At 42.6% G+C, this 27,433-nt stretch overlaps 1 protein-coding gene across 4 annotated transcripts in view; it reads right to left on the bottom strand.

The window, feature by feature from the left end:
* FAR2 (fatty acyl-CoA reductase 2) overlaps positions 1 to 24,366 on the bottom strand; it is a 147,687-nt gene extending 123,321 nt beyond the window's left edge. The window contains exon 1 of one of the 4 annotated variants that reach the window (XM_054072717.1): positions 24,240 to 24,366. The gene's annotated coding sequence lies outside the window, so the exon portion shown is untranslated. Of the gene's footprint in view, positions 1 to 23,194; positions 23,386 to 23,802; positions 24,038 to 24,239 lie in introns of those variants that run through there. The other 3 variants (XM_054072697.1, XM_054072658.1, XM_054072667.1) reach the window with 3 other exon arrangements.
* Positions 24,367 to 27,433: the final 3,067 nt, after the last annotated feature.

The raw sequence follows: 27,433 nt of genomic DNA, 5'->3' as shown, positions 1-27,433 counted from the left end.
TTCTCCTGTCAGACAGCAAAATAAATCATTTCATCTGGGCTCTGGCAAACAGAACAAAGATCACATCACTACATGCCAGTACAGATCTGCAAGTAAAAACCATTACACACAATGACTTTTTAATGAGAAAGAAAATGTAAATAAGCTGTTTTGTAAATCAAAACACTACATACTAGATGCATGCATTTCGTTTGCATAGCAAGGTATTGGGGGAGGGGTGAAGGAGGGGACTACAGTGGTGGCTTCTATTAGAAGCTGCTACAAGCTTCCCTCGTGTCCAATGGAGCCAGTGCCAGCCAACTCCAAGACAGATCTGTAGCTGGACAAGGCTGAGCCCATCAGTGATGGTGGCAGCACCTCTGTGATAAAATATTTAAGAAGGGGAACCCACCCCCCATCCCCTACAAATGCAGCCAGGAAAGAGGAGTGAGAATACGTGAGAGAAACAACTCTGCAGACACCAAGATCAGTGAAAAAGGAGAGAAAAGAGGTGTTCCAGGTGTCAGAGCAGAGATTTCCCTGCAGCACACACGGAACACTATGGTGAGGCAGGCTGTCCTCTGCAGACCACAGAGATAAACAGTGGAGCAGATATCCTCCTGCAGCTTGTGGAGGACCCCACACCAGAGCTGGTGGATGCCCAAAGGAGGCCGTGATCTGGTAGGGAGCTTGTGCTGGAGCAGTCTCCTGGCAGGACCTGTGGACCTACTGAGAGAGAAGTCCACGCTGCAGCAGGTATGCTGGTAGGACTTGTGATCCTGTGGGGGACACACACTGGAACAGTCTGTTCATGAAGGACTGCAGCTCATGGAAACCCGCACTGGAGCAGTTCATGAAGAACTGCAGCCTGTGGGAAGAGCTCACATTGGAGAAGTCCATGGAGGGACCCTACGCTGGAGTAGGGGAAGAACATGAGAATTCCCCCCAGCCCCAAGCAGGACAGAGTGGCAGTCAACATGTGAGGCACTGACCATAAACCCCATTCCCTGCTCCCCAGCACTCTTGGGCGGGGAGGAGGTAGAGAAATTGTGAGTAAAGTTAAGCCTAGGAAGAAGGGAGGGGTGGGAGACAGGTATTTTAAGATTTAGGTTTTATTTCTCATTATTATAGTCTGATTTCATTGGTGATAAATTAAACTAATATCCCCAGGTTGAGTCTGTTTTCCCTGCGATGGTTGTTGTGGAGTGACCTCTCTGATCTTATCTTGATCCATGACCCGTTTGTTATACTTAATCTCCACTGTCCAGCTGAAGAGGGGAGTGACAGAGTGGCTTTAGTGGGCACCTGGAGGCCAGCCACGGTCAACCCACCACAATATGGAAGTTCTTGGAACAGAGACAGTAAACATTCCCTTCTCAAAAACCACCTGAACAAAACAAACCCCTCAGGAGATGACTACATATAGCACTGCTAGATCTTAACTTCAAAGTTCACCATGACTGTGTTGAAATACACAATTCTAGGAGCTGTAAAATTAATAAAGATGAAATCAGCAGCAGTTAAATGGTGTTTATTAGAAAATAAAATTGCACAATCTCTAAAAACTCATACTAGAGGGCGCACAAAGTTGATCTGGTTTGAAATGTTAACTACCCGGACCAAATTTGCTAGAAGGTATTTAGAACTATATTTCTTAAATCCGAAGTTTACAGAGGATTGTCACATGAGGCTGAGTAAAACTTGTTAAATTCTCCTTTCCATCTCTGGCAACGCTGAAAAGGCAAGCTTCACGTGAAAACTGAGGAAAACAAGGGATTGTAAGAAGACTGATAAATTAAGATTCTTGCTCATGCATGCACCCATTGGCAACAACTAGCTCTTCTCATCTCTTTCTACTCCTAACAAATTAGAAACCAAATTCTAGGGTGACATAGAGCACTTCACTGGATACCACCAAAACTTCAGTGTTATTTATGGTGTTAGCTCAAAGCTAGTACTAACAAGGCAAAGTATACTGTGCCCAAAGTAAACAAGTTTAAGTTTACCTAAACTAAAAGAAAACCAGAAAGATCAAAATGAAAGCTATACAGGGTTCAGCTGTCCTATATCATGACCTTCTCAGGTTGGCTGTGATTGTAATTTGCACCAAGAAATAACCCAGAAGACAACATAAGCTACATTTTCTGGCACATTTTGTACCCATAACACAACAATTTTTGCATTAAAGGAACTGTTAGGAGATTCCAGTGGCTTCTTCCCCAAAATTAAAAGAAAAACAACTTTGCCTTGCTTAAAAGCCTAATGAATTGGCAGCATATGCATGGAAAAAGTTGTACAGAGTCAGCAGACATCACTCAACACAAGGCTGGTTTTAGCTATATCTAAGCATCTGTTACAGACTGTGCCCATATTATAGTACTCCTGTTCTAAGCAGTACTCCTTACTGTGACTACCTTGGAGTAGTGTTTTTGTTGAATAGTTCCTGGTCTTCTTGATTATATGTGGATTCTGCTTTTATAGCCTTGATTATTGCAGCGAGAAGACTGGAAATCATGAATTCAAATAGAATTGCTCATTTGTCCCATTGTTTTCTTATTCAGTACATTCTTGCTGGTTTTGGGGACATGATTTATTGGGGACATGACTTATATTTCCTGAACAGCCAAGCCTGGCAAAACTGGTGCCACTTGAGGATAACAGAATTCAAGGAGAATCACCTCTGAAGCTAAATCAAAATGTCTGTGAGTCAGGCACAGAGGAAGGGTTCCAAGGTTACGTGCTCCCATCTCATCTCCTCAGTTTATAGGCTTCATTAAACAGAGTAAAATTTACAGTGAACAAATTCAAAAAGAAAAGAGACAATTTACTGCCCAGTTATATTTACACAGCATTTTATACACTTCTTTAAACTAGAAGATGAAGCATTTTCAACAACTTTAAAAAAAAACACTAAACTAGTGGAGCTGACATATTTAATACCTGAATGAAAACCATTTACTTGAGTCACTTCCTAAAATCAAATCCAGCATTGTAATGTATTTCCCTTTCAGCTTGAAGTATACAGGAACTATTACCTACTGGCATTTGGAAGAAACACAAAGCAGTTTTGAAGTACTGAATCTATCCATTTAGCTAACAAGTAGGACAAATCACTCCCCTTACTGAGGTTGTAAAATCAAGCTGACTGCCTTCACAATTGTGAGATGTAATAAGACAGTGGACTCTAATAAAGAAAACCAAATAAAGTTTTGCCTTCAACTCTGCCAAACTGTGTTTCTCCAGTTCGTTGCACTTGCAGTGTACAGACTGACTCCATTTCTTGGTAGTAGGCCATGGAAACGCAGACCGCTGGTATAATGCTTTGTGGTTTGGGTTTTCGCTGTTGCTTAGCAGTTATGAAAACAATCCACTTGCCAAGGTCAGAATTCATGACGAAGAAATGTGGTGAGCAGAAAAGTTACATATACAGCCCTGTCTTTTGAAGAATGAGCTAAGGGCTTAAGACAGAACATCACCATAGCCATGATATTAAAGTTAGAAATATTGTACTCTCCAGTAGGAAATAAGAACATTGATACTTGTTTGCTTCACTGAATCATCCTCCACTGTTGCATAAAACCCATTTTTGTAGCCTGGTTATTAAGTTCTCTGCAACTAGAGTTTCCTTAAAGACCTTTTTTAAAAACATGGAAAAAAGTAAACCAAAAATCTTCAGTCACCATAAACCGACGTAAACCATTCCTTCTGCTGAACTTTCACTGCAGATCTAATCTGTTACTCCTAAAAGATAACAAGAGAATATTACACAGCATGATGCACATTATTCCAACTCCAATGTGAACGACAGAGCCTGCACTAGCATAGAGAGAAGATGCAATACACCAGGGTGCCGTGATGTAGGCAGTGAGTTTTCATATCATGAAATAAGTGAGCATTCAATGCTCAACATCACACAGGTAGGCTTTTCTGGGAAGCAAAACCTTGCTTGCAGCACAGTCCATTGTAACAACAATCCATCTCCACCAACTCTTGCCATCAGGTGTAGCCTGGAGAGAAGCCATTCACAAATACAGAATTTTAGGACAGACCAATGGATTGACTCTTACACGTAAAGCAAGAGACTTGACAGACCTGTGTGATAAGTGGCTCACTGCCTTTGGGTCTCACATTTAGGTAAGTTTTTGCACATGAAAAGTTTTGCCTGCAAATGCCATGTTATACTTAGTAATCTCAAACTGGTGCTTATATAAAATTTCTATTATGAACAGTGTTCAATATATGGAGCTGACAGTACTCTTCTTATTTATATATAAAGTCCATGCTGACTCCTGTGATAACTAGTTTATAGCCAGCTTAACTACAAGATTTAGAGACATAGGTGACTCTTGGACGTCCACATGGTACTATTGCTAATCACTCAGCAACCAGCTTCATTTCAAACATTTTCAAGCTCCAAAAAACATCTGTTCAATGTGATGTTCCCTTATGATAAAGTGTTAGCCATATGCTGCACTGCCTCTCCTTCTTTTCAGAGCCATAAGTGATCTTACTTCTATTCTACCTGTTTTTTATAGCCTAACAACAGTCCTTATGGTCCTGGATGCCAAGCACATTGAGAGAGGTATTACTAAGACTCTTCAGTTTCAGGAGAGGAGCAACTAAGTTTACAGCCTGAGGTTTAGATGAATCTGTTCTCAGTAACTCATTGAAAAGAAAGAAGAGGTGGGATCATACCAACAGTGTCACATTGGTACAAGGGGCCCAGGTACACTTCTTACCTGTACTATATTGACAAAGGTCCTTCAGTAAACTGTCTCCACACACCAGCCTGAAAGTCTTGAATCTTTCAAATAAAACTCACTCCAAGTCTAAGCATGAAGTGGAATTCAAAACAGTCCAAACCAGCAAGTCACATATTACAAGACAGAGAGGAGCAAGGGATCTAGGTAATGTTACCATTTATTTAGAAGCTATGTGCCTATAATTCGTTACTGCAGACCCTGCTGGAATTTACCAGCTGGGCTGCTCAGAGGTTTGTAGAAACAGATCATATCCAAGGAGCTCCAAAGAGAACTACAAAGCCTCAAACAGGTTTATGCATTTGTTTTCGTAACAATGACCCCTCAGCTTCCAGGTCAAATTGTGATTACATGCTATCGCACTCCTACCTTACTTGGTCTCACCCTATACTTTTTAGTTCACTTCATAAGTGCTCTTGCATAATGTAAAGGGTTTCATCAGAATTATGTCTGTATATTCTAATTCCTAGGAGCTTGGGGGGTTATACACACTGCCTAACAACCAAATGTGGATTTGCTGGCTCTAGTCAGACAAAGTTCACTTTCAGGCAGCGTAGCCAAGATCATAGGTAAAAGGCACATTACAGAAAACAGTGCAGAGTCACCCGAACAGCAGGAGAAGTGTCCCAGATGAAATGCCAGCAAAATTGACTGAGCCTCTTCCAGCTCCGACTTACTGAAAGACAGTTGCTTGGATGCAGTGCCACACTAGACATAACTCCAAGCTATTACAGGCCCCAGAACCCAGACCACACTGCAGAAGCGCCTGAATTTTGCTGGTTGAACTTACTAGTCCCCACCAAAGGCTGATGACTAGTGGGTCAATACAAAACAACCAGAGACCTGCATTTTGTCCCTCATCCCCTCTATTCTAATGCCTCATAGTATGGAAATTCCCCAGCTGGCAGAAAGCTCTTGGCTCAGACTGCAGGGACAGCTGCAGAGCTGCTTTTGGGCTAGCACTGGCCGCAGGGGTTGAAGAGATGCATCAGCATGGCACTGCAATGAGATAGCACGCAGGGGAGCCAGGATTCCACTGTGGCTTGGTCTATCTCAAATGGAAGCCGAGCAATGTGTTCTTCTGAGAGGGCTGTTTAGCTGCACGATACCGAAGCTCACAAGAAAACAGATGTTTCTCAGCAAAGTTCTCACTGCCTAGCCTAAAGCATACATCTGGAAGCCCTGGTGAAGATCACCAGAACAAATCAAATCTCCTGGTGTTGATTTGATTTTCCACAGTCTCTACTCAGACAGCTCTTATACATACATTTACTCCCTGGTTGATGCTTCTACTTCTGGATTGAAAACACATATGAACATACACATCCTCCTATAACATGAATAATGAGATTTATGTCTACACAAGAAATGTTTGTCAGGAACATATTTTCATTGAAATATATTTTCAAGATATTCCACATGTAAATCATTTCCATTTTTCATATTCGTCTCCTCAGAAATCTAAACTAGGTCCTAATTACCTTCTTACGAAAATTTGTCCAGCAGAGGCAGAGACATTGTTACCAAGAATCTTTCCAGTAAGACTGCCACAGCGAACACTGATGCTTCAACTAAGCTGCAACAAGCATATTAAATACTGAGAGTGAAAAACTGTGTTCACATCTACCAATGTCTTCCTGAAAAACTGATAAGGGCAATTTCCTAAAAATAAAATTATTCTGTTAAAATGAAAAATCAAGGTTTGGTGTGGGATGAATAGGAAAAGCAAACATTCATGTAATTTGACATTAGGGTGTTCATTGCTAAATACAGATATAATTTACCACATATAAGGTTCAATGGCAACTTTTGTAATTGCAGCCATGCTTTGAAGGGAAGTGTTGCTATAGCAATACCAACCATAGGAAGGAAATCCACATCTACCCAGAGCATCATTTCTATATATCATGATTTTTTTATGGTATAGCACTCTAGCAGAAAAGCGTGCAGTAAATCGACAGCAATGCCTATTTAAATCACATAAAAGCAGTTTGAAAAAGCACTTCACAGAAACATACTGAAGAGCGAAAAGACACACTATGACTGCACATTAAGTAAGGTCTTGTTTGTTTTAATTACTTCAGTGTTTTTCCTTGACTTAGATCAGCTAAAGTCAAGAGTTTAAATCCAGGCTTTCCCAAACTGACTCCTACTGGATTCTGAATAGGAAATATTTTGGTTGTTTTTTGTTTTTTCTCCCGTTCTCTATGTAATCACATGCAAGCTAAATAAGATCCAATACCCCTAAACTGGTTTGACTGCCAGCAATCTCAGGTCTGCAGGGTTTCTTGGCTCAGGTGTTAAGTGAAAGAAATAAAACTGGTTTGGGACTGGAATCAGCCCTGAAGTGACAGAGCCATATCTGCATGGCCCGATCCCTGATGCAGCTGGCATTGAAGCTAATCTGGGAGTCAGATAAACCACAAAGCATGACCACCACACGACTGCAACTCTTTTTCGTGGCCAGACTCAAGGGAGGGCTGATGCCCAGGGCACACTGTGACATTCCCAGCCACAGGCTTCCGGCTGTGGGTTTGGGAAACTGGGACTTTGGGTGTTTCTTTCTTTCTTGTGTAAAGGTTGACCCCATTCTGTCTGTTGCCACTCCTACCTTGGATTACTGATAAAATCATACTCCCAATTATCCTGGCTTTAAGTTTCCTAATTTTTACCCTTTCCGTGACTTGTCTCCTCCAATTAAATCTTGCAGTGCTCATAGTTACAATCATATTTAAAAGAAGGAATCAACTCAATTGAAAACAACCAATCATCAACACCAATTTGTGAAAACAGACCTAGTATGATCCTGACAGCTGATTTTTTCATGTCTCTTTCTTGCTTTCTTATTTTGGACAAATTGGTTTGAACAACAGATTTCTATACATTTCTACAGCTCCTAGAACATCCAGAAAGAGAGCAGAAACAGCTAAAACTGAAGTAATTCTTAGTAAATAACCTTAATTCAACTGAAATACAAATTACTCAGATTCCTGTGGTCATGTGAATATCGTGGATTCCCCAAAGGCATGTCAAAAGAGCAGAAAAGTGGAAAATGGCCACGCAATATAAAACTGCGTAATATTCTATGGAGTTAAGGATGTCTTGTACATGGATACGATTCAAGCTGATGGTAGGGAGGAAATGTTAATAGAGGAGGGGCTTCCATTGTCCACCATTCCACATCCACCATTGTGGACACACAAGTGTCATAACCTTACAAAATTCTTCCTCTACACTGCACAGCTCCACTGTCCTGGGCAGACTAATTTCTTTGAAGTTAAAATCACAGAAAAGCCGGTTAGAAGGGACCTCTGCAGATTACCAGTTAAACTCTCTGCTGGAAGAGGGACTGTCACCAACGTTAGATGAAGTCATCCACAGCTTGGTTCAGCTTGAAAACTGAGTCTTGAAAACTTCCAAGGAGAGATTCCACTACCTCTCTAGCTGAAGTCTTAAAAGTCCTGCGATATTCCCTGGTGAAAAACTTTTTCCTAATGGCCAGTCTGAAATCCTCAAGCTGCAACTTGTGACAGCTGCCCCATGCTTTTGCTACCTGTTGCCAATGTAAAATTTTCAGCTCCATAATCATTGTAACTTCTCTTCAAGCATTATGGGCTTCCATGAGACTGTCCCTTAGCTGGGGGCAGCAGAGAAGCAGGAAGAAGCTAAACCAGCCCAACTCCATTAACCACTCCTCATAGATTATTGGGTCACCTTAGCAGTTCTCTGCTGAATCCTTTCCGTATGTTCTGTTTTGACCCAAAGCAGAATCAGTTCTCTAGCTTCAGCTAAGTCTCATCTAAGTAACTTAACTTTTTGAAAGTTAACTGCATGTTTTTCAGACCGTTTCTCTCTAAAAGTAATAACACAGGGCACTGGTATGCAGAAAGGCCATTGCTTATACTTATTCCTATAGAAACTAAGGCCACCCATGAGCTACTGTAGGGCCAGAAGTCAAACACGAAGAAGGGTCACGCCTGCGGGGAGGGGCAGACAGGACAGGCGACCCTAAACTGACAACAGGGTATCCCATCCCATATACATCATACTTGCTTATAAAACTGAGAGATCATGAGGGTCTCACTCTCTTCTGTGATGGCTGACATCCAGTGAGGACCTTGTCTGTCTGTTTGCCCCTGATCCTGGATCTATGTGTTCCTGGATGCAGTTCCTGTGTCCAGTTCTATCCTGCTACTGACCCCTTCCCTGACTTCCACTTGTGGTGATGTACAATCATCGAGGGCTGGAGTAGGGATGTAGGAAGAATTGGGAGCCCAACTGCTTTGTTTTAGCTGCTGAAATTGGTTGAGCCGGGGCTAAACCATGACATCCATTTTTGGAACATCTTCCTTTTCTTTGGAGGAACCTCAGAACTGACTGGAGAAGCACAGTACTCAGCAAAGCTGAGGAGGATAATAACTTCCTTGATCTGCTAGCCATACTTTTAATGTAGAACACTATGCTGTTTGCCTTATTTGCAATGAAAATACATCATGGGCTGATTTTCAACTTGGCAGCCACCATAACATCCCATTCCTTTCCTACAGATGTTTTGTTCAGCCAGTTGTTTCCCAGTCTTCACAGGCACAGAACTTCACAATCATTTTCACTGAACTTCATGAGGTTTCTATTGACCCAAAGCTCAGATTTCTTAAGGTCTAGCTGAATTGAATTTCTACCATTTGGTGTATTTAATTATTTCTCCTGCCAATTTAATGCGATCTACGACTTTTCTCAGGTCTTACCATCTTGGTAATTTACAGAAATGTAACACTACTTGTCCAGTCTCTCACAGGCCACATATTTGTCTCTAACAGGACAGCGAGCTATTGAAGACTACCCTTTGGACCCAGATATCCAGGCAATTTTCAATCAATATAATAATCCTTATCTCCAGTTGACACTTCCAAAGCTTCCTCTGTGAGAAATAAGAAAAACTTCATGGAAGTCAAAGTCAGGAAACACTATATCCACTGACTTACCCACATCTACATAGTTGGTCATGCAAAAGGCTCACAGGCTGGTCAAGTATAAGTTTCCCTTGGTACATCTGCATCAACTGTTCTTGATTGCCTTCTCACCCTTCTCATGTTTGGAAACAAATTCCCTGAGGACACGATTCATAGTATTTCCAGGGATTGTGGTAAGGTTGACTGGCCTATAAGCTCCCTGAACTCTCCTTCTTACTCTTATTGAAGATGGGTGTAACAATAGCCTTTTCCTAGCTTTTAGGAAACCCTTTGACATCTTTTTTTTTAATAGATAAGAGAACTGCAATTGCATTGCACATGTCTTTTAGCATCCTAGCATAAACACAAACCAACCTGATAGATTTGAATACAACCAGCTTTCCTAAATAGGTCTGAAAAGTATTCTTTGTTTCCAGTGCAGAACTGCTTAATTACATTCTTTTAGGCAATCCTTGATTTTGTAAAAAGTCAAATTTGGAACACGAATTCACCATGACTCTTGCTAAGTGGGCCACACTGCAAGACAGGTCATCTCTTGCCCACATGCTCAATTCCACACTGTTTGGGCTCTGAGAACATGGTATGCATTTTCATCTCACCCTTATAAAACAGGAAAGTGCTCTACCTCCTCATCTTAATGAGCACCTATCTAGCAAAAGTATTTCCCACTGTTAGCCAGTGATATTGGAAAGAAAACAACCCAAATCTTCAGGGTGCTAGGGCTCTGAATATTATTTAAGGGAGAAGAACACAGAGCCAAGAAATAACCCCAACACGGAGAGAACTTTTGAACATACCCTTAACATAATCTGCAAAATAACTGAAGGAATGAAGAAAAGGAATAATTCATTGTTCTGACACATGACCTTAACAGGACTAAAATTGCTAGGTTTCACTTGGATTCTGTCAGGATGTGGTTCCTTCACAGGAAAGAGTAAGATCCAGTAAGTTCCCTTCATTGACATTAGAGATCCCACTGCTGTCTTGACAAATCTGCAGGGTTACCTTCCTCAATGCTCAAGGCAATACTGCTACATTCCCTTTCCTCTGAATTGACTGAGACCTATGACCTGCTGCAGATTTTCACTACTGAGCTGAGGAACAAGAGGACCCAAATGTTGTTTAGGGCATTCTTTCCAGAGGTCTTCAGAGAAATCCCACTGTGCTGTTGTCAAGTCTCTGAGCTAAATTACAACATATTTGTACTCTGTTAATCTTATTCATTGTTCACAGTGAAGTGGTAAACACAAGTGCAAAGCGCCACGTTACTCCTCTTCATTCAGCATATGGCACACCAGCAGGCCTCTATATCTATGCCTTGAAATCAACCACGTTTACCTAGTTTCCACACACCCTTGCATCACGGATTATCATTCATGTCCTTTGCTATGTTCCCTCCACTTTCAAGTACTCACATCACAATATTACAAGGAAAACACAGATCTCCAATAAGCATATAAGCAAACACAAAGTACAGATGCAATAGACTTACCATATCAATAAAATCAACATGTTCTAGCAGAAAACTTTCTCAGGATTATTGAGATCATTTCACCTGCAGCCCAGCACTTTTTGTTTTCATACCAAGCAGTTCTGGCAGAGATATATTAACTTAATTTTTATGTTTATCCTAAGACAGCTCAACACGTTCGCTTGCTAATACTACACCAGATACTTGTACTACAATAGAGGGATGATTCAAACAATGAAGTGAAGTTCAATACAAAAAAAAGCAGCTTCTGCAGTTGTAAGTTTACAACTTACAAGCAGGACAAAATAAACAGAAAGCTGCTACATTTTATCTTTGTTTGTTTGTTTGTTTATATATATATATATATATAAGATTCTCTCAGAATTTGCTTGTTAAAGAAAAGAAGGCAAATCTTCAAACTGGACAAAGCAATGTGCTTGACCAGAAAGCTACTTTCTCCTTTCACTTTTCATTAGGTGATTTACAGAAAACACACCATTTAAAAAATATAAGGAAAGGAAGCTCAACATGAGCCAGCAACGTGCGCTTGCAGGCCAGGCCAACTGCATCCTGGGCTGCATCAAAAAAGCATGGCCAGCAGGTCGAGGGAGGGGATTCTGCCCCTCTATTCCTCTCTTGTGAGAACTCATCTGGAGTATTGTGTCCAGTTCTGGAATCCTCAACATAAGTAGAATATGGAGCTGTTGGAATGGGTCCGGAGGAGGGCTACAAAGATGATCAGAGAGGTGGAGCACTTTCCATACGAGGACAGGCTGAGAGAGTTGGGGTTGTTCGGCTTGGAGAACAGAAGGCTCCGAGGAGACCTTATAGCAGCCTTCCAGTACCTGAAGGGGCTACAGGAAAGGTGGAGAGGGACTATTCATAAAGGCTTGTGGGGATAGGACCAGGGGGAATGGGTATAAACTGGAGAGGGGTAGATTTAGACTGGACATTAGGAAGAATTTCTTCACCATGAGAGTGGTGAGACACTGGAACAGGTTGCTCAGGGAAGTTGTGGCTGCCCCATCCCTGGAGGTGTTCAAGGCCAGGCTGGATGGGGCCTTGGGCAGCCTGATTTAGTGGGATGTCCCTGCCCATGGCGGGAGGGTTGGAACTACATGATCTTTAAAGTCCCTTCCAACCCGAACTATTCTATGATTCTATGATTCTAAGTATGACCTTTTCGTCACAGAATCTTCCTGAACCTTCAAAACAAGTGTCATACAGATGCAATACCTCTATTGCTATGTTGTGGTTTGAGCTACATTAGAGTCAGTTTTGTGACTAACTCAGTCGCTCTAGGTCACTTCATTCTCTGAAAGCTAACTGCATGTTTTTCAGACAGTGTTCTCCCTAGAAATGATAACACAGGGTATCGGTATGCAGAAAGGCCAATGCTTACACTTATTCGTTCAGTAACCAAGGCCATCCTTGAGTTGTCAGAAAAAGACTGCACCTGCTAGGAGGGGCAGACAGGAGAGGTGACCCTAAACTGACCAACAGAGTATTCCACCCCATATACATTGTACTCAATACGAAACTGAGAGACCACAAGGGTCTCATCCCTCTTCTGTGACAGCCAATGTCCAGTGAGGACCTCGTTGGTCTGGTTACTCCTGATCCCGGATCCGTGTGTTCCTGAACCCAGTTTGTGAGCTCAGCTCCCTCCTAGCCATGGACCCATTCCTTCCTGTCTGCTCTTCAGCATTTGTGGTGACGTACCGTCATTGAGGAGTGGGAGCGTGATCTCATATATCTGTATACATTTCATTACTTTCTAATTATTTTCATCACTATTTTCATTTCATTAAAGCTGTAGTTCTAGTTTCCAACCCACAAGTCTTTTTCCTTTCAGTCCCCTCTCCCTTTTCCCTGGGGAGTACAGGAGAGGAGAGGGATTTAGGAGCACGGTTTTAGCCAAGCCAGGGCTAAACCATGACATGCTGCAAGTGGGAAGTTCTGCTTTGGTAAGATCTTTTACATACTACGCAGAATAAAAAACAACTACCTATGGAAAACCCTAGTGAAAATTGAGGCCTTTCGCATAACTAATTTAAAGGAAGCTACTGCTAGCAATTTAGATTAAAATTATCCCAGACAGGATATTTTGGGCACTGCATTTTGCATGGACAAGACACAAGGTGGCACATAGCAGATAAGAATTTCAAAGAGAGAAAGACAGACAAAAAGAGAAAAAGAAGTGCCAGGAGGCATCCATTTCAGTTTAGAAATGCATCGGCAGTACAGGGTGATGTTTATCCAAAACTCTGAAAATACCTAAAAGGACCTATGGGGGCTTGCATGCATCACATAAAACAGAATCCTATCATCTTCATTACTTCCAACTATCAGTCATAATGCACTTGGCTTACTCTTGCTACCCACAGGACAAGATACAAGTTTCCCGCTATATACCCAGGAATGCTACAAGACCTACTTTTATAACTCCACGTTTTATTTGTACAGCACTTTAAGGGCTCACAGTCACAATCATGTTAGTTACACTAGGTGTAGGCATATGTGGAAAATAAGAGAACTACTCTCTTTGAGGACACCCTGTCATTAAATGAAAGATAACTTTACTTTTACAATATGGTGACTTAACATTTTGGACACATGAACCTCAGATCAGCGATGAGTTCCTATTAAGGGCTCTGGATCACCTTACTTCATCTCCCAGAAAAAGAGTTACATAGGTTGAGTTGCCATGGAAAGTAAGTGCTAGTGACAAGTAAAGTACTTGGGTTTTGATAAATGCAGATATGTTGCTTCGGAAAGCAAGAACTTCCCCATCTTCAAGGATGCAATTTAGGGTCAGTGATGGGAACTCTGGCATTGCATATTTTTTCTTTTTTCAACAGGACTACCCAATTTTCAAGGTGAACTATTAACAATTAGATGTGCCAGCCTATAATCTGTAGGACTGGAAGTTTAAAACATATTTAACTTCAAGAGCAAACCAGAGCTGGTCACAAAGCAACCTGTCCTCCTACACAGGTCACCATCCTGGGCTGGGGGAAATCTAGCCTTCCAGAAAAAGCATTCAGTACCAATGCAACTTCAGCCTGTTTAGGATTCACCAGCGGAAAGGTGGGTATTGAAATACAACCATTTATTACTTGAAAATCAAAGCTCCAATAACATTAACAGGCAAAAGGTTTTCCAAGCAGAACCTGAGAAGTAAGACCCTTCTTCTGAGTGGTGTAGTGGTAATAGCTAATGCATCTGCACACTGTTATTGCCTTGCTGCCAGATCAGAGTTCAGTTTTGCATATGCAAAAGTTGGTTCAATAGCATTGATAGAGTCCAGAAAGCTTGCTGGGAATTGTTTGCAGTGAGTTCAGCAGCAGGAAGAAATGCCTCATCAGTTCTTGAAAAACCTTGAGCTGGACAAAGTATTAGGCTTTCTATTGGTAGAAAATCCAGCATTACATTCTGCAGATAACTAGCTGCTTCCATTGCAGTTGTATACGGTCCAATACAAATATTCAGCAGAAAAAAACGCTGGACCAAAACACCTGATGCTTCATGCACAGAGCATTCCAGTGCTAGAAACTGAACATGTTCACATATCAATTGATTTGGACCCTGTAGCAAACAGCAGCACACAGGATTTGAGCCATGTGCCTGTAAAAGCACTCATTTCAGTATAAATACAAGATAGCTTCAGAATATGGTGGAGATGGGTTATATTCTTTTCTGAGCTGCAGGGATTAAAACACAGCTAACAGTTTGCCTTGACACTACATTACAATGCAGGGTCATTGACAGGCCAAAATAAAGGTGAAGTGGTATCATCTCAAGCATGAGATCAATCTTTATGGACACAGTTAAGACTCCTTACCTCCTCTCTCAGCTTACTGATAGCAGAACTAGGCAAAGGAACAAAACAAAATGCCTGGGAGAGAACACAGTGATTAGGAAACAGGGGAGACAAAAAATATTAACTGAGAAACACATCAAGATCCAACATTTCCCAGCAAATCAATATATATTTTAGAATGCCCTGAAACCTTGAATTCAAGTATAGTAGAAACCCACAGGCTGCTTTGAGTATACAAGGGATAAGACAGCGGTCACTGAACACCAGAATGAAGAAAAATCAAGACTACAGCTAGATAGTGTTATCGCAAAAGTTACTGGTTATCTGCAGAAACCTAAAGGTTTTCCACTGAGTTGACACGTTTGACTACTGCATCAGGGTGCAAGATTCGATGGTTGTTTCGGTACATACAACAGAGCATGGCATAAATACCCACAGTACCTCCGGGCTCCATGCCCTCTCCTCCCTGCAACAGCATCATCAAGTTTATTTCAGATGCAAAAAAAGGCACCAAAAGAAGTGCAGAGGGGATCACTGAAATTTTGTTCTATACTAGGAATGTATTAGCTTTGTCAGTTTGCTTCAGAGTACCAAACAAATATAGCAGCAACGAGGGCTTGGAGGAGGTCACCGGTAGATGACAGTGTCATTCAATGTCTGTAACATCTTGATCTGGGATTTCATTCCTTCCCACAGACAAGGAAGTGGAGGGCTTCATAGGGAAGCACAAGCAGAAGCACATCAAAGCAATAATGTACATTACTGGAGAAAGGATCATAGGGCACGTGAAAACTTTGACTGAGAAGTTCCAGCTGCAGCTACAGGAAGAAAGTGTAAGTTACTGCAATATTAGATCCCACAGCTATTAATACTTCAGGTTTGCCGAAACAGATCTTTCGTAAGAGAATCAAGCAAATTGTTTCTTTGCAGTCTGCAGGATCGGAAGTAAAGTAATGACGCTGCAGCTACGTGAAGAGAGGGTTAACTAAGGATATTATTCTTTCGCATTCAATTTAGAAATGTGAATACATGAGAGTTTGGGTGTCTTATTAATGGCCTGGGTACCAACCGTCTCAGTCTCTATAAAAAATTTTTCATCCAACAAAAGGAGTTGAGTGCTTTACAGCAATGACATACATTTCACTAGCCAAAGGAAATCTAGGAGTCCTGGATTGTGAGGTTCCCCTTGACTTAAAGCTAAAAGCAAGGAAAAAGCTGGTATCAGTGCATACAGTAGAAGTTTTGCTAAAGGCTCACTTCGTAACAAAATTTCACCCTCAAAATTGTCCTTAAAATTAGGTTGAAACAGAATCGTGTCATGCATTTCAGAACAGCTAATAACAAAAACAAGTCCCATGGACAGCACTGTGAGCATGTAAAACACCAGAAACCGTTTTATGTTGGGCAGACAAGTCTTTCTCTCTCTCCCCCTCTCCCTCACAACAGAGCACTTCTATAGTCTTCTACTAAAGCTATGGGCATATAATGGGAGAATTCCAGAAGGAACTTACTTATTTGTATACTTAAAGAGAAAGAGTCTTAATACTAATGCCCAATAAGACTGCATGTTTGTGAATAAGAAGTGACAGGTGGTAAAGGCAGATGGTTTTGAAAAGATTTGTGGCAGTCCCTGGCCCTGCCATCCTAGCGCTCTGCAGGATACTAGCAGGAAGAAAAGTGGCTACCGTCCTCTTCTTTCCTTGCCTCACTCAAGAAAGACAGCAGCAGCTGACTTCGCTGCCTGCCACAATGACAAGACAGGAGAAGCAAAGCTCAATCACGCATGTTCTCCATCCCATCTCCAAACTCCTTCTGCCTTCCTGCAGAACACCAGCCAAATGCAAGCCACTGATACAGACTAAGCAGCGGACGGTATTTAAGAGGCAGCATTACTGAAGACTCCAGAGCTGAATCCAGATGCAAACACCTGCCTTCCAGTACAAACCTCTGCTGACATCACTAGCTCTTGTTTCTGAAGGCCTCGGTGATGTGGGAGGCATGTCAGATGCTTAACCCTGCATAACCAAATGAACTTTTACAAATGGTGAATAAACTTGTGCCATTAGTCATACAGTGATACTGCAATGGGGAGCAAAGCTCAGAGAAGCAGAATTATTGACACTGTATCTCAAAACAGAGAAGGTGGGCAAAAAATTTATTTCATATGTCAGCGAGAGCAGTAACAGATGAGTGTTGTGCACTTGACCAAAATGGTTCTGATTATTGCAGCTACAACCTTCTCCAAGTTATTGTTACTTGTGCTTGGAGAGCATAGACCCACTTAGGAGAAAACAGTGCTAGTTCAGGCTGTCATTTTATGCATACTGCATCAGCTGTAGCACACCACTAGTTAAAGTCAGTTGTAACTCTCTTTTGAAATATCACAGTACACCTATAAAGGTGACTCAGGCAATTTCATACACCACCAATGAATCATTAAATGGTACCACCCCTGGCTACTATCAAATCCATCTGTAGAGCTCATTGTTAACTCCATGGTACACCCATCTCAAAAAACCTTTTAGAAGACTGCTGCGCTCTGTTAATACCCACACATTTTGTGAATAAATGAAGACCCTCTCTCTTTTAGAATTTACTAAGGTGTATTGTAGGAATTACATGCCTGAACAGAGACAGTATTTTTTCTACATAGCATCTGTGCTTTCCAGATTTTCCTCGGAAACAGATTTGATTGACTCAGTGTCAACATAACACTTGTTCTTCATTTCTTTGAAGAGTGTAAGGGTATAGCTTTGTGAGAATCTTTCTTTACTCTTCATCTGTACCACTGTTTACAAAATTTCACTCACAGTATTAAGATAGTTTCTGAAGGAATATTCTGAAGAGGGTTATGACACTACAGTCTTTTTATATTCAGCATCCCTCAAATAAGAAAAGGCCCTCCTAAACCATCTGCAGCAAAATAAATCCACATTCTTTACATGAAATCAAACAACCTTTCTTTCCTTCAATCAACAGTGTTTATGGTTGTTTTCAGGAAGGTGAAACAAAAAAGAAGGAGCTATCAACCCAGCTGGCACCAATTTTATACAGCATTGCAGAAACAGTGGTGAAAACAGTTTACTATAAAGGTAGACACAAGTCATTCAAACCTGGAATCAAAAACTTACATTTGTTTCCAGAGAACAGCCCATGGTAAAACTGCCTCTCACCTTTGTGCACAAAATACATGGATCTCGGCTTGAATAAGGCAAGGTTGAAAACAGGCTTTGAAACTAAATTGTAAGCATCCAGAGTCATTACTAGTCCTGCCATTTTTGCATGCATTAACCAGTCATTAGTTTTTTTTCTCTGCTCTGTTAACCCCACAGGACAACTTACCATTTCTGAAAGCAGATACAGGGGATGGATACTGGCATAATGGCTTAAACATGAAATGAACTATGAGGAAAACCTATAATATGCATCTCTTATGAGCACAGCTGCTCCACAATTACTCTCAGGAAGGAGAAAACATTGGAGTTAAACACAATAGTGTATTTTTGTGGCACAAGGTATTTTTTTCTGTGAGCAAGGGTGGAAGAACAGAGCCCTATACAATTTCCAGTCACTTGAAACTGCTTAAGCATAGGTACACACAAAGAGAAACACAGGTACAAACAGTTTTTACAAAAGAGACCTAATATAAGCTTAAAACTGAACACAATTATAGTCAAATTACAGGTATTTTTGCCAAACCTTCAATACGCCTCATGCTTTAACAAAAACTAACGTAGCCATACATTTGAGGGAGAGAGGATTTTCAGTTTCAAATAATTATCAACAGAATATTAATTATATGCCTACACTCAAGACCCTCCTATTGACTATTCCACTGTGTAAAGACCTAATTAGCTGTAATTTTAACACTATATACTACCCAAAGACAGCTACATTTTCTAAAGAAAGCCTGACAGCACTATTTGCATAAGTATAATAATTAAAAAAAAAAAAAAGAAAAAAAGTCTACCTCACATGGGCCTGAAAATGTTACGTGCTTACCATGCAAAAATTGAATTTAGAAAAACATAATAAAAGACAAAGCAACCACTGTAGTATATCCTTTGGTGTGTGATAACAAATAAAAATGAACTTTTGCCAGACAACTGCGCAAAGAGAGCTGAGATGCTACAAGTGCATGGTGATCCCATGTGGCACTACACAGAAGTGTACGGGGGCTGATTCACAGATGTCCATGAGATATCACAAGAGTCAGCAAACTAGGGAAATGCTCTCCCACGACTGCTTCCTATAGCTATGACAATCTCATGCTGAGAAATTATTGTTGCCGCTATCATCACAGCAACAAAGAACTCATGACACAAACCTGGGCTTGATCAGCAGAGGCCATATGCAAACACAGCAAAAGAGAGACACTAGGTGAAGGAGCCTGCAATTTAAAAACCGGAGAGACAGAAGCAACAGGAGTGGTGGTGACAGAAATAGGGTTGGGGCAAAACCGATCCCAAAACATGAATTCAGGTATCAACATCCTGAGCAGAGGGAGGTAATTTCTTGGCATATCAGACTAAGGCCCACCTCCTTCAAGAATACAGGTATTTAAAACAACCTTTTGTCCTTCAAGTTTCCTCTTTCACTCGGTCCATCAGGCCCTTGAAAAGTATATCTACACAGGTGACTGGAGACAGACATATGCCTCTCCTCACTCTCCAAATTGGTCAGATATAAGCCAAACCCATCTGGAAGCCATGCAGAAGCGTTAACACAGCAGCAAGAGAGCTCATTAGGTTGTAGGTACATCATCTTTTTAATCTGATCCAAATGGCACTCCTACCAAGTGTAATGAGGACCAGCCTGCTCTTCCTCCAACTGCACATCTCTGCTGACTCCTTGGTGCAATTTGGTCAGGCACTGAGTCAGACCTTGGAACTCACCCAGCTGAAAATCAGGCCAACAGCAACAAGAGTGGATTTGCATATGGCCACAAGTGATAGTACCAGCACAAGCAAGAGATGAGGAATGTGTAGCCAGAAGATAGACAGAGAGGCAGAGGCTGACCCTTTGGCAGGAGCTCACATTTATGGTAAATTAAAATAACTGCTGAACCACTGCCTTTGCCTTGCAGAGAGGCAAGTTTTGGTTAGTCTCAGCACAGCTTCACCATAATACAGGTGATAAGGACTGCCTTTGTGTAATAGCTTGTTGGGCCAGGGATGTGAACATGCTTCAGATGATACTTAAGAGCTTGTTACATCTGGAGATGCCTAACTCTTTCCAAAACCTACGGCTAATAACTTAGATAACGTTAATCTCATTGGACAGCATTGCTATATTCCGACTTTCATTCCTTAATGAAGGGTCCTTTGTGAACCCAGGACCCTTAGGCAATACAAATGCTATGTTTTTTAATAGTAACAACTGGATAATAATGCAGCTACAAAATAATGCTAACATTATCCCCTGCAGCAATTATCCCCAACATTTTCCTACTAACACAGCGAAACCAAACAATAACATAGGATAAACACTACTTCTCAGCTGAGTCAAGCACTTACCAGTAGAGTTTCCCCAACCCCACTGTGTTAATTTCTGCTGCCCTTCAGCTTCTATGAACTACTCAGATCTGCGGTATCAGCAACATAAAATGGGTCTCTCCTTCCTTTCCCATTTAAAAGCATGTGGGGGGGTCCCTCCTTCCCTCCTATGCCTTCATTTAAATAATCTTTCCCTTGTATGGGCAAAAATTACTTGTCATTAGGGAAAAAACCCACAAAGTAGCAAATTGGTCAGAACTAAGAGCTTCCTATCTAGAAGGAAAAAAAATGAAAAGTTTATTACCATGACAGTCTAATGCTGCAGACCACCCACTTGGAGCAACAGTCTACACCCTGAAATCAGCAGTATCTGACGTATTTCTGAAAACATGAGCTGCTCATTTGTGTTCCTCTACTCTACCATGCAGACCAAATGGCACTCTCTGTGCCTTTGGTCATATTACCCATATTCCCTGCCACAATCCTTCTGTTCCGTCATCACCCATGTTCTCCCTGCCAGCACTCACACACCTCACCAACTTCCCCTTTGCACCCATCCATCCACCCTCCTGAGATCCAGGTGTCAGATCTGAAAAGATCTGAAGGGCAGAAGGGAAAGCACAGGATGTTTATCAGTCGAAAGTGCTCTATGAAAGAGCTGCAAACTCTGTGCCTCTGTTACCAGGTCACTCTCTTTTACTTTTATGGCAGTCTGTCTCTAGACTCTTCTTTTTTTTTTTACCCAGCTGACATGGTACAGGTTTTATTTACTTAATCTTTTCTTACATGGTCTTCAAGAAGTTTTAAAACTACATTTCCCCACCACTAATCTAAACCAGTCTTAATAGGGACTAGAACTGAAACCCAGGTTGGCAGAACTGAGGAATTTGCAGCTTTGTTACAGTATCAGATGTATCCTCCAAATCCTCTAAATATAGTAAAATGCTGCCCTAAATGTGCTATTGCTTCATGTTTAATTCAGATACCTTTGAGTGAGTGCATCTCTCGCCCCTCCTAAAATTTCTATTCTTGTCACTCATGTGTTGAACTTTATGGTGACTTTAACTTAGACAAATACCCCAAGCCACAGTGGAAATGTTTTAAAAACTTGTTTCTACAAAAATGTACTTCATTAGAGGTGAGAGAACACAACAGATCTGGAGATTAAAACTCTAAATTATAAAAGGGATTTTACAAGTTCTCCAGAGCAACTACCAGTGTAATTTTTAAACTATGTAGTTGCTTTCAAGAGGAGTACATTATATAGTAAAAACAAAACTTGTGTTCTTCTAATCAAGAACACTATAGGTAAGCAGGAAATTATGATGGCTTTGATACAGTAGATGCAAATGAAAACAAACTCCAGCAGATCTCTGAACTGCCAGCAGCTTCTTATCAAGTGAGATGAAAGTTCTCAAAACACCAGCACACGCAGAAATTTCAACTTGAAACTAACATGCCAAAGCAATGCGAGCTTCAGTATGAAAAGTTTCTGAAAGGCCTCGCATTTTATATGACACCTTTGAGACGACTAATAGTTCAATTTTACACTTATTTTAATACAAATTCAAGTGAACCAGGATCAGAGCAGATATCGATTTTGGAGTACATTTTTCTCGCCTAATAATGACAGATAGCAAAATCTCAGTCTAAACAAACATGGAAAACTAGTCTTCTGACTGAATTTATAGTGTAATATTTCTGGATGAAGCAGCTCCCATTTAGTTTTACCTCTTCCCACTGCAAGATAATGCTCTGCCATTAGTTATTCATCTCTCTATTTATGCCCTTAAAAGGCTCTGAGGCAAACGTAAAAGCAAATTGTTCGAGTAACATCATTACTGTAAAGAACTGTGTAAGACAAGCCAAGGTCACATGTCTCTATCCAGAAAACCAAGGATATGCTCACAGGATCCTGTAACAAAATCGGGGTTAAATCTTTGTGGCGCAGTGTGGGCAGCAGGGGTATCCAGTCAAAGGACAAATGAAGAAAAAAATATAATAAAAAGCAAAGAAAGCACCCACTGTGCTATATTCTTCGCTGTGATAACAACGATTTCCCAATCAAAGGGCAGCAAACAGCACCAAGGCTTAGAATAAGGAGCCCTCCTCATACGACTAAAACTCTATTGCTGCCTAACACCACTCTCTAAATATATATATATATATATATACACACACACACATATGTATGGGCCTAACAGCAGGGTAAACAAAATGACAAGCCTCCCGTAATATTAAATTAAGTCTTCCCATTTTTTTCCGCGGCATCGCAGTGCCGATCCCTCCCCACTCCGAAGCAAACTCTGCCCCGCAGCAGCGCCGGAGCCGCTCCCCACGCTCCCATTCCCAAGGCTGCGCTCCGGCTCCAACTCCGCCAAGGAGAAGCCGAAGCGTTGGCTGGGCTGGAGCCGCCGCTGCCCCCGGGGCACCGCCCAGCCTCGAGGGCTCCATCCCGGCTCCCGCTGCCCCGGGTAGGGCTTTATTCGCGGTACCAGCACGGCAAGACCCGGCAAAGCCACCGCGGCAGCCGCCCAGCCCCATCGCCCCCGCCCGGCTCCCCCTCCGTTTGCCTCGCTTCCTGGGCAGCATCACCCCTCCACAGCGTCGCCTCCTCCTTCCCTCCAACCCGTTTTGGGTTTCCTTTTTTTTTTTTTCCTCGCTTTCCCCCTTAATGTCCCCCAACGGGTCGTTACCTTCAATTTACCGCTATTCCCACCGATTCCAGTCTCCAGACCTCTGCCCTTACCTTCCCTAGCACACAAGCAACTCCGGCAAAGAAAAGGGGCGGGGGGGAGAACAGAAAAAAGAAAGGGGAAAAAAAATCAAACCTCTCCTCCCCCTCCTGAGTCTGATACTATATATCCGGCCGAGGGAAAGAGGGAGGAGCAGCGCCTCTGCTCTATCTTCCCCTCTGCCGCTTCTCGCACCGAGCGGCTGCGGCGCGGGGAGGAGGCGACTGCCGGCCCGGGAATGCGGAGCGGGGATGCGGAGCAGCTCAGGCTGCCCGGGGATGCGGAGCCAGGGATGTGGAGCAGCTCAGGCTGCCCAGGGATGCGGAGCAGAGATACAGACAAGTTCAGGCTGCCAGGGACGCGGAGCCAGGGATGCAGACTAGCTCAGGCTGCCCGGGGATGCGGAGCCAGGGATGCAGACTAGCTCAGGCTGCCCGGGGATGCGGAACCAGAGATGCGGAGCAGGGATGCAGACCAGCTTAGGCTGCCCGGGGATGTGGAGCCAAAGATGCGGAGCAGGGATGCAGACCAGCTCAGGCTGCCCGAGGATGCGGAGGAGGGATGCAGACCAGCTCAGGCTGCCCGGGGATGCGGAGCAGGGATGCGGAGGAGGGATACAGCTGCCCGGGGATGCGGCTTCTCTCCCCCGCCTTGCCTGGCCCTGGTTCTTGCACGCCCAGCTTAGGCTAAATGGGAAGCGGCGTGGCTCTGCAGCGGGAGCCGCCGAGCACACCAGGGGCGGAGGAAAGGGACCACTCCCGGCAGAACTCGGCCCTGTGCCCCGCTCCAAGCCGCCCCTTCTCCCCCGATCCCCGCCACTGCCGGTACCGCCCGTAGCAGCGCGGCAAAGCCCCTCCGTTGCGCCGCCTCCGCGCTCCCCCCGCTATAGCCTTGCCGTGCCGCAGGGCACCGCGCAGCAGCTCTCCGGGCGGGGTTTGAGGGGGGGGGGGGAAGTCAGGAAAAGCAGGCGAGAAAAGGCTGCTGCCCGCAGGGCTCCTCTCCTTACCGGGGTGGCGCGGCTCCTCTGGCGGGCGCGGCCGTCTCCGCACTCCCGGGGCCGGCTGCAGCGGCTCCCCAGCGCCTCCCCGAGCCCCTGCCCTGCCCTCCGCCCCGGCTCCTCCCGCGGCGGTGACTGCGGGGAGCAGCCCCTGCGAGCACCCAGGTGAAAGGAAACGGCCGGGAAAGGGAAAGAACTGAAAGCTTTCTAAATCAATTGAAGGAAAGAATAAATCATCATGTTAAGGGAATGAATTAGCTGAAGCAATAATAATAATAATAATAAAAATAGTAAGAATAATAAGAATCAAATCTTGGCCAGCTTGCAGTAAGAAAGAATATAATTGTAACAGGAGTTTAGCTTGTTTACTAGTTGAAACAAGCAACAAATCAAGTATTGTCTATCTTAAAAGAAACTTATCTCTGACTAATGCTCCAAGCCGAGGAAAATGCCAAAACAAAGAACAAACCTGAGCTCACGAAGGGAACACAATGAGGAAGGAGATAAGATAAAGAGCATAAGAGGATTCTGAAAACACAAAGGAACTGTGATGCACATACAGAGGGGGTGGTAAGATGTGATGATGAGTTTTATGTATGTTTAACCAATGTGATAATGAGTTTTATATATGTTTTAACCAATGTAATCATAAGTTCTAGAAACATAGAATCATAGAATAGTTTGGGTTGGAAGCAGCCTTAAAGATCATCCAGTTCCAACCCCCCTGCCATGGGCAGGGACATCCCACCAGACCAGGCTGCCCAAGGCCCATCCAGCCTGGCCTTGAACACCTCCAGGGATGGGGCAGCCACAACCTCCCTGGGCAACCTGTGCCAGTGTCTCGCTGCTCTCATGGTGAAGAAATTCGTCCCAATATCCAGTCTAAATCTGCCCCTCTCTAGTTTATACCCGTGATTCTATGTATGTTTAACCAATGTTTCCTGCAATCCATATAAATATGTATGTTTAACCAGTATAAAAGTCCTGATGATTCCAGTGAAGAAATTTCAGATTCAGAAATGTAGCAAGAGGGGACTTGTAAGGAAAGAAACCACAGGAAGTGGTTCTTACAGAAGAAAGTCCCCAACTATTTGCAGAGAGTGACTAATGGTTGCTGGGGTAGTTCTAAGTAAACAGGGTTTTGGTTGCCTACATCTCAGGCATATTCTTCAACATAAACATCTGCCTCTACAGACTGGCCAGACCTCTGTCTAAACTGAAAAACAATGCCTGAACTGCCAGCTGAAGGCAACTGCTTGGCAGCAAAATGGGGAACAAGTAGACAAAAAAGTGAATTAATAGAATAGGCAAATAGGGGTGGCTTTGTTCAAAGATCATGATCTTGCAGCCTGAAAAATAACCAAAAGGTAAGTTTCTGGGAAGTACAGAATGAGAGAGTACTGTCGCTAGCATTATCTTTCATGACATTTGAATAGAGAACTTGATAAGTATCAGTTCTTGCAGAAGGTCTTTCAAGAGACATTGCATAGGAGACAAAGTACATTCAAATCCAGGAACCTATGGAAATTCCTTTGTGAAGTTTCGAAAAAGCAGGCAGGCTTGAAGAACAGTTCCCAACTAAGAGCCAATTAGGACAGTAAACAGGTAGGGGACAGAGGCAGTTCATGACACCTTCCCAGAAACCTCTAGAAAAACAATGAGGTGATAATTTGGTTAAGGCAGAGATGAGGAAATAAAGAAGAATCATTACAACAGTGCCAACCTGAGAAAAGCTACCCTTTGTACTGACGAAGTGAAGGTGGTAATGAAGCTTTCAAATGCATCGAGGGCTGGGGAAAGTCTAGAGGCTTGACTGAAAAAAATATCATTTGGCTACCCAAAGCAGTACATCACAAATGCTTAAAAGGACTGAAAAATGTAAACTCTTTAGGGTACTCTGACCTCAGGGAAAAATGAGAGATGTTAGCCTTCATTGTTCTTTCTTAAGTAACCCTCTTAATTCTGTCATTAATTGCAGTGACTGAGCTGGAGGAAGAGCTGTTGCAAGCCTAGAACTTCAGTGCATATCACAATGATCATGCATGAGTTTGAAACAAACTTTGCTAGAGGTTGCATACATCTGAACTTCTATCTAAAGCAGTATAAGGAAGATATGAATGCTAAATTTTACGTCAAACTACCATGAAATGGTTTAATGCAAAGCTGGTGAAGGGAAGTTGCCTGATGAGGGTTGGTGAAGTTAGTGTTGGAAGAATCAGAACAGCACTTTCCTCACTTGGTTTGACAATGTGCTCTAGCCCTACATGTAATGGACTACAGAGGGGCAGAAGATCAGGATGAAAGAGTTCAATGTTTAAAGCACATAACTGAGTATCCCTTGGACAGGTCAGCCTCAGTACAAACTGGCTCATCTTTTATAGATGATGAACTAAAGAACTTTACAATTGCTTCATGGAAATTGGGAAAGGTTGAGCAGCTTAATTCCTGCAAGGCTAGTCGATAATCGTTCTGTTGCAATTATAGATCTGTACCAGATGCAACAATGGCTTACAGTAATCTGCTCACATAGTTTAGCCTAGTGTCTTGTTTGAACAGGCCAAAGCAGAAACATCACCTGATGATGACTTGTGGTTCTTTCCCCTTTCATATGCCAAATTCAGGAGTATGGTTTAGGGATGAAAAGTTCTGTTTCAAATAGCCTATGATTCAAATCAAAGTGTACCTTTTGCAGGTTTAACACTACACACCTCAAAAAAAAGCCAAAACCCAAAACACTGATTTTTCCTCAAGCTTATTTTCACAGAATCACAGAATGGGAGGGGTTGGAAGAGACTTCTGGAGATCATCTAGTCCAACCCCCCAGCTAACGCAGGTTCATCTAGGTTCCATAGGAACACATCGAGGCAGGTTTTGACTATGTCCAGAGAGGGAGATTCCGCAGTCTCTCTGGGCAGCCTGTTCTAGTGTTCTGTCATCCTCACAGTAAAGAATTTTTTCCTCATGTTCAGGTAGAACTTTGTATGTTCTAGTTTATACCTGTTGCCCCTTGACTGTCACAGGGCACTATTGAAAAGAGTTTGGCCCCAGCCTCTTGACATCTACCTTTTACGTATTTATAAGCATTGATAAGATCCTCTCTCAGTCTTCTTTTCTCGAGGCTAAACAGATCCAGGTCTTTCAGCCTTGTTGCTCCAGTATCCTAATTATATTCATGGCCCTTTGCTGAACTGTCTCCGGTAGTA

Source organism: Cuculus canorus, chromosome 1 (genome assembly GCF_017976375.1).
Source record: "Cuculus canorus isolate bCucCan1 chromosome 1, bCucCan1.pri, whole genome shotgun sequence".
Taxonomy (NCBI): Eukaryota; Metazoa; Chordata; class Aves; order Cuculiformes; family Cuculidae; genus Cuculus; species Cuculus canorus.
The sequence above is the reverse complement of the archived record's forward strand: the minus strand, read 5'-3'. Positions and strand labels throughout refer to the sequence as shown.